Below are 7,746 nucleotides of genomic sequence, written 5' to 3'. Positions count from 1 at the left end.
GTGAACAATTTTACTCTAAGTTATATCAATACTGTTGTCTATGTCTCCTTGTATCTACAAATTTCCAGCTAAATAATATATCTAAAAATTTCAAAATAAGAGGAATGTATATATCTACTTCTGCACATGCTGCAACAATATTTAGAGATAACAATTTAGAATATAAGGAAAGAACTTAAAATTTTTTAAGTGGATTGAAATATCTTCTATGTTTAAAATTCAAATGTTTCATTTGATAATCATAATTGTTTGCTCAGATTTTTGCAATTATAACAATTTTTATCGGAAAGTACACAAAATCTATGGAGGAATGTTCATGGTGTTTTATTTTTAAATTCATTACCACCTGTTGTTACGATAATAATCTCGGTTAAATTCCCGTGGCGCGATTCGCCAGGTGATTGTTATTTGCCGCGTGGCATGTCCGAAAACGCACGAAAATTCCCGACTCTATAGAACTGACGCATCAAAGCGCCAGTTGCAAGACGGACGTCGTTCCGTTCGTGTCGTGGGTATTGTTCTTTTCTTTGGTGAGTAACTTCGTTTTAACATGCATTCTTCTCTGTTCGACATCTGTGAATACTTGTCAATTTCTTAACATAACAAACTTTTCTTCAAGTTAACACCAAGTTAACATAGTTTTCATGTTGCCATTTTTTTTATAACTTTTAAATACGTATCAGTTTGTTAAATATACGCTTGTACGAAATACATATAATAAAGATAGGGATATATGAATTAGTATTTAAAAATATTCATATATATGTACATACTTTTTCATTTACATGTGTTTCATGGCTAACGCATTCACTGTTGACATTTTCCATTTTACACGTATATTTTTTTTAAATTTTAGTTTTTGAATCGCTTTTTGGTGTGTAACATATTACAATACTCTCTTGCTAATTGGTCAGAATTCTGCTTTTCTAACTGGCCATCGTTATCCCCATTAATTTTTAGAAGTGTCTGCGTGGAACTAAAGCTCCAGTGTTATATGTATTTCTTCCATTTTATCTGTTGTGATTTTGCATATTTAACTGTTTTTATGTAAAGTACCGATTTTTAAATTTCAATATTTAAAATTGGATATCGAGTATCACTGTTTCACTCTATCGACATACGTATCTGTTAACTCGTCGAGTCAGGATTCCTGGACTGTTTTGCACTATTGAACTATTATCATTAGCGATCTTTTATATGTCGTAAGTTTCCTAATTAACAAGTTTGATGATGAAACAAATGAAATTTCATAAGTAAATTTTGTAAATTATAAATTATCTGATTTATCCTATTTGACAAAAAGTTATAAAATTATGAAAAAGAAATCTATAGCCTACAACTTCTATTTAACTTATTAATATTGTTAGTTGGTATTCTTGTGCAAGAGCAACCTGACATAAATATAAAAATCCTTCCTTGTTAACCGACCACATTCAGTCCCGATCCGCTGTCAGTTAGCAAGGCCTTACTGTACTTCAATGCAGACCGGTGATTGTATCAAACTACTATGCAATTCGAGAAGGTTATACGAGGTTTTAGTAGCGTTCAAAAAACTAGATGGGAGACTAATTCGTCTCGATATAATTTTTATTGTTAAATAACTCGCGTCGGTTTATAGTCATTCGATGTATTATATTGATTCTGAAATTGTCGATCAAGCATCGGTGTCGTCTATCCTTCTTGGTACGTTTACGTGTGTGTTTATATTTACATGTAAATGATGTGTAAAACGTGAAACAGGAAGTTAACTAGAAATTGAAATCCAGCGCAACATATGTTCCATAATATAATAACTTACTATTCGTGTTTTCGTTAATATCATCATTTATTATTTTTTAGAAATTAACTTACGTGTATATTTATTAAAGACAAATGTATGGAATTATTAGTACTTATTATGTTTTTCAATGCGCGAAAAAAATCTTGGGCTATTAAAATTTTTTGTGTCGATTATTCTGTGAAAAATAATTAATGATAGGTAACGGTGGTTTCAAGCATAAGTTGCTGACACAAGTATGATGCATTAAAGCCTGCTCAAACATATGCGCGTGTTTTTTGAACAGTGATAAATTTCCTACTGCAGTACTGTTGTTTTTTGAACGATTTATCGGATAGTTCCGCTATTATACACGAAGAATCTTCAGGAAACACTATAACTGCTTTTTACAATCGAATCGTGAATTTATGTCAAATTAATTAAACCAAGAAATATTTTATTCTATTGGTCTCTATTAGAATATTCTGGAAAAATATTCCATCGAAGTTATTTCTATTGAATCACTTCGAAAACATATTCTGTCGATGTTACTTAAGAATTTATTTATCATTTATTAACACATCATTTAAACAGCTTTTTTAATGTTTCTTTATATAGTAATTTATACCAACTATTGCTCATGACAGCTAGGTTAAGCAACCATATATTGTAGAATTATATTTCTTTTATTTAAATTAGGTTAGGGGAGCATGCTATATAGATCCTATACATCGTCCGTGAAAATTTCATATGAAACAAGAGTGTCTTCAGTGCTTCATTTCTCCTTGATGAGAACTAATTAAACTCACAATCGTTGTCATCAAAACGATCTCGCTTGTTTATTATTTCTCTAGTGGGGAAGAATTTTCTTAATTAAGTCGTACTTCTAACTACGATAGTAAGTACAGCAAGTTCGGTTAGCTATATATACATCTAGTATGTTTCGTTTATCAATTACATAAATAGGAATCGTAATTCATTGATCAAGATATCGTGTCGATACTATTAATACTTCACACTGACACACATCAGAAATTGTAACATAATAATAGACCAAATATAGGGTATTTTATTTTCTAACATAGTTTAGATTAGGTTAATTAGGCTCGACTTGAATTTTTCCATTAAAAAATATAACACAAAATTTTGAGTGTCAGTATCGAATTGAAACATGTAAAATGAATAGTTATCCTGTTTTTCTATAATAATTTGTAAGCTCTTTTAAACGAGACAATCTACATATACGATATGAAGGTGTTAGTCAATGTGGCAGATGTTTATGTAAGTTTGTGTTATTATGACGACATTGTGCGACGTAAAATGTGCGATATTTCTCATTTGCGAGTTGCAAGAGGATTAGGAGAGTGGAACGAAAGTGCACAGGTGCGCGAAAGAAAACAGACGATTCAGTGTAGGTGAATTAGCATGTGAATTGTGCGCGGCTTCGTTCTTCATAAGTGTATCAGGTAGTCACGGAAAAAAAGAAGGAAATAAATCTCCCGTCTCCTAGTGCGTGATGAAAGCTCGTTTGAGTTCGTCTACCGTGTGAGGATGTGTGATATGTAACAAAGCATTTATTTAGAAACAATGTGTCTTTTACAGCTGCATCTGCTTCCCCTATTGCACTACAAAATTCTGCTTTGTTTGGTCACGCGTCTTTGACCATTGACAATTGGTTTGAATTATAAGAGCGTACATCTTTTATCGTCTTTCAACCACGATTCCTTTCACCACTTAAATTTCGTTCATTGAATCATTGTTCACACAAGAGTTCCTCTATGCATCATTTATTAATAATATGGAAGAAGAAAAGTTGCTTCAAGAATAGTTTCTTCTCTTGATGATCAGAACTATAGGCCTGTGTATCACTATACATTCAGTCATCGGAATAAAGTACAAAATTACAAAGATGTTATTCGTATTAAACTATGACATAAACATTATCGCGAAATGTGATATGTCATATTACAAAAGTATATAATTTTCTGATGAGTAGATTGTCGATTTTTATGCATTTATAAGCAAAAGATGCGAAAATGCACAGGACGCGTGTAATGTTTAAAAACATATGTAAAATATCCCAAAATACAGTGGTCTCTATGATATTTAATAGGTAAAACAATTTTCTACCTAGGTTCCATTTTTTTTTTAAATTTATATTCACAAAAACATGAATGTGCATAAATATTTGTCTATTTTATCAGTCTTGGGATCGTACCCTAACCTCTTAAAGTCTAATTTAAAAACTTGTTAGTTACTTAATTGAAATACTTAATGCAAATATACATATCGTAATACCTACTTATTTTACATTACATATTTTACATTCTATTTGTTTTTATAACTATTTATTAGCATCTACATGTTTATATAACCTACGTATCTTGATTTCAACAATATAACAAGAAGATCGTTAATCTTTGATACCATACAAAACGTATTACAGCGTATTATTGTCTGATAATGGAATCACGTGAGTCGCACGTCGCCGCTTTTTTTTTTGATTTGACATGTTATTAACCATCATTTGTACAAGTAATCGGTTTTAATTCATTGTAAAGAAGATCGCGTCGGATAGGAATACGATCAAGATGTTAACAAAGTTGGTCTCAATCGACTAATGTATTAATTATAATGTATTGTACACTGATGTGTCCTTAATGCTGACACAGGAACGCAGTTAACGATTCTCTCCGAGATTCTCTCTAGTAGTACGTCTCCATGAGTCACTGGTGACACGATCCTCGTCTTACGATATCGGCTAACCTATATGGCAACGAACGATCTTTTTTCCGCAATTACGTAACGCAGTCTCGGTTGCCAGACTAATTATCTCGGCAATGGAAAAAGGTAACGTACCGCAAGGTCTTTTTGACATGCAAATGAGTTATTAACCGATCAACGTAATCGACTTGAATTATATAGATCTCCTTACGTTATTTCTTTACGATTATCTACATAGTCGGAGTCGTACATGAATATTACAAATGGCGGTTTTCTTTTTAAGGCGATACGTCATTTTGTTTAAAAAGGATGGACAAAGTTTCTTTGCACGTTCCGTAAGTGCCGCACGCACGGAATAACGTATAACGAAGGACTTTTTTTAAGTTTATGTAATTAACGAAGCTACAGCATTGGAAAAGACTGCGCGTTAGGCTGAATAGACCGTTAATTGAAACATCAAACGGATTTCTCTGAAAACTGTACTTTTTGCTCTGATGCTTGACGGATCTTTGGAACTCAGTTATCTGTGAAACTTCGAACTTTCTATAGTTGTCGTCTCGATATCTTAATTTCGTCTTTGTAAATTTTCGAAAGTCGTCCTTTTTTTGGTGAAAGAACGAAAACTTTTGTCAGATATAAATAGACAATGTTGTGTAACTTGCAACAGCAAGTAATATTAGGTCGTCCGAAAAGATTGTTCCGGTTTGTAAGGAAATAATAGACGCGCAACATTTGTTCTTTTATATTATTTTATTGATTTATTCTGTTACTACAAAATTAAACTATTATTTCCTTATAAGACGAAAGAAACTTTTCGGATGACCTAATATTTATAATAAGCATTAAAATATTTTTAAATTTAAATACCACTGAGAAACTGTAATCGATCTTCTATATTTGACTAGATGATATCTGATAAAGAAAGAGCAAGATGTTTCATAACACGTGAGGCCCATTTCGGGTGGGGACAGGAGACACAACAGCAACGAAGAAAGTTCACCTGAAACGTCCTATTTCACCTCGTTTCAAAGTCAATAACTACTTACAACAATCGGCGATAGTTTATGTTCGTAGAAGATTCTCGAAATGACCATCCTCAGTTTCTACGCAAGCTCGCAGTCGCCGTGTCAGAGAATTTCGCAGTCTTTCAAAAATTCCAGGCGCATGTATGGAATATAATACAGGCGATGAAATGGTTCGATACTTTCCAATACCTTCCACGAAGGTAATCCAAATATGCGGATCATCGTGACACGAAAGTGGCTACAATATTGGAACAGGATCGAACAGGACACACGTCTATATGAATCTTTTTCACTGTTTTTGGTGTCCACTGTCGAAGTTGGAGCGAAGTGGATGCCGCACGTTGCGAAACACCCTGCACACAATATAACAGCGTAATAATATAATTATTATAATTCCGAAGGTGGAGAGAAGTTAATAGTTCTTTGAATACCAATGTCTAATCGGTAAAGTACACGTATTATAAATACGTTTCTCGACAGAATACTTATCAATTGTAAGTTACATAAATAACCGATTGTACGTGTATAAGCTTCTGTAACGCGATTAGTGGAGTTCTTTCCTCCATATCGACTAATTCCCTGGTCAATAGTTCTTACGACGTAACTTTTTATAAATTATCGACGTGATAGGAAAAATGATGAATAAATGAGAGAAGGAGAGAGATTAAGTAGCACGGTAAGGCAACGTATGCTCGGGATCATATGCACCACGATTCAATCTAATCGTTGAAAGCGGTTGATGATGATGATCGCGGGAAGGTTGTTCCAATTAATATTAAACGGCCTGCGAAATGATGATATTACCGTACGTGAGCGTATTAACGGGCCATGCACTCGTTACTATGCCCCCGATACACTCGCAGCGTAGGTTCTTCTTCGCTTTATATTAAAAAGATTCTACGCTCCGAATCTAGATCAAAATTTTCTTCTGCCTATTCGCGGCAAATTTTCGAGTACTTCTTTTCACGTTGCACTGAAACAACTGGTTAGCACGAGATAGAGAGGCGATTGAAGGAATCGAGGATGATCGCATTGCGCCGTATCGAGATTTCGCTTTTCGTTGATCTTGTCCTTTTGTCCAGGGAGAACAGGTTCGTTGACCGCGCTTTGTGGTGGTGCCAACGCTCCATTTTAACGTAATCTCCATTGTAAATCCCTTGTCTACCTTGTTCTCCTTCTTTCTCTATTTTGATCTTGTGCTGCGTTTTGCAATGTGTATTCGATACCCGATAATTAAACCGAATCGATGCCTTTAATTTGATATTACGGGGAAAAAGATTGACCGTTAACTTGTTGCTACCGAGGCCGTGGCAATGATCTTGAGAAGGACGATAGTTATCTATGATATCCGTAGAATATCATCTACCATTACGTTCGCGTGAATTTGCCCGATCTGAAGCAGACAAGAGTAGACAGGAGATGGTTCTATACCAGCGAACATAAGTCGGAAGGAATGAAATTTTGTTCTTAACGCTTCGTTTCGGAGGAGATAAAGTTCGAACGTGTTTAATCAGTTAGCCGTTGCGACCTCTTTGAAAAGCGTGTGCCTAGAATGCGTCGCTAAAAGCAAGCGATAACGAGTATATTCGTCGAACACGGAGTACGTATGGCTGTTATAATATAGAATTAAGTTGTAAAAGAATGATCGTTTTAGTTTTTAATCTTATTACCCAGTATACTCGTGAAAAACAGCTAACTGGTTGATCAAAAGTTCTCCAGTACCTGACAAATTTTCAAATTCTATCTTCTTCAAACTCAAAACTCTTCGAACTCGACTCTCCCGAAGCCGAACCTTCCAACGTAGTTTCGTTACATTCGATTTTTGTGTTACCTCGAACCACGCAGTCTCTGTGACTTCGCTCTCGTCGCGAATGCAGAACCACCGTCTATATTATAATAACAGATCTGATTGTGAATGTTTGCATCACGTGCTGTTGTCCATCAAGTTCGCCGGCTGCATTGTTCTGCCACTTCTGCTCTCTAATCGCGTCGAATGAATTACGAAACCGGACTAAGCGTAACGTCTAATTACACAGCAGCTACGCAACGCGTGGACGTAATGCGTAATGAGTATGTTCGCAGAAGGTGAAGTAGCTGTCCCGAGTTCGTTGACCGTGACAACAGATAGGCGGCTCTTACTTTCTCGCGGTGACGAAACCGAGCAGCACCACGGGAAGAGTGTCTAGGCTCTGTGGAGTTTAGACGTAGACCAAGTCGATACGCAAGAAAAAGAAAAGAGCT

At 35.0% G+C, this 7,746-nt stretch overlaps 1 protein-coding gene across 2 annotated transcripts in view; it reads left to right on the top strand.

Moving 5' to 3' along the window:
* The first annotated feature begins 408 nt into the window (after positions 1-408).
* Positions 409-7,746, top strand: part of jar (Myosin heavy chain 95F jaguar) — a 20,874-nt gene continuing 13,536 nt past the window's right edge. For both annotated transcript variants that reach the window (XM_076622438.1, XM_076622437.1), the window contains exon 1: positions 409-530. The gene's annotated coding sequence lies outside the window, so the exon portion shown is untranslated. The remainder of the gene's footprint in view (positions 531-7,746) is intronic.

Source organism: Bombus vancouverensis, chromosome 10, assembly GCF_051014615.1.
Source record: "Bombus vancouverensis nearcticus chromosome 10, iyBomVanc1_principal, whole genome shotgun sequence".
In the NCBI taxonomy this organism is placed as follows: Eukaryota; Metazoa; Arthropoda; class Insecta; order Hymenoptera; family Apidae; genus Bombus; species Bombus vancouverensis.
Note: the sequence above shows the minus strand (reverse complement) of the source record. Positions and strands in the feature narration are given on the sequence as shown.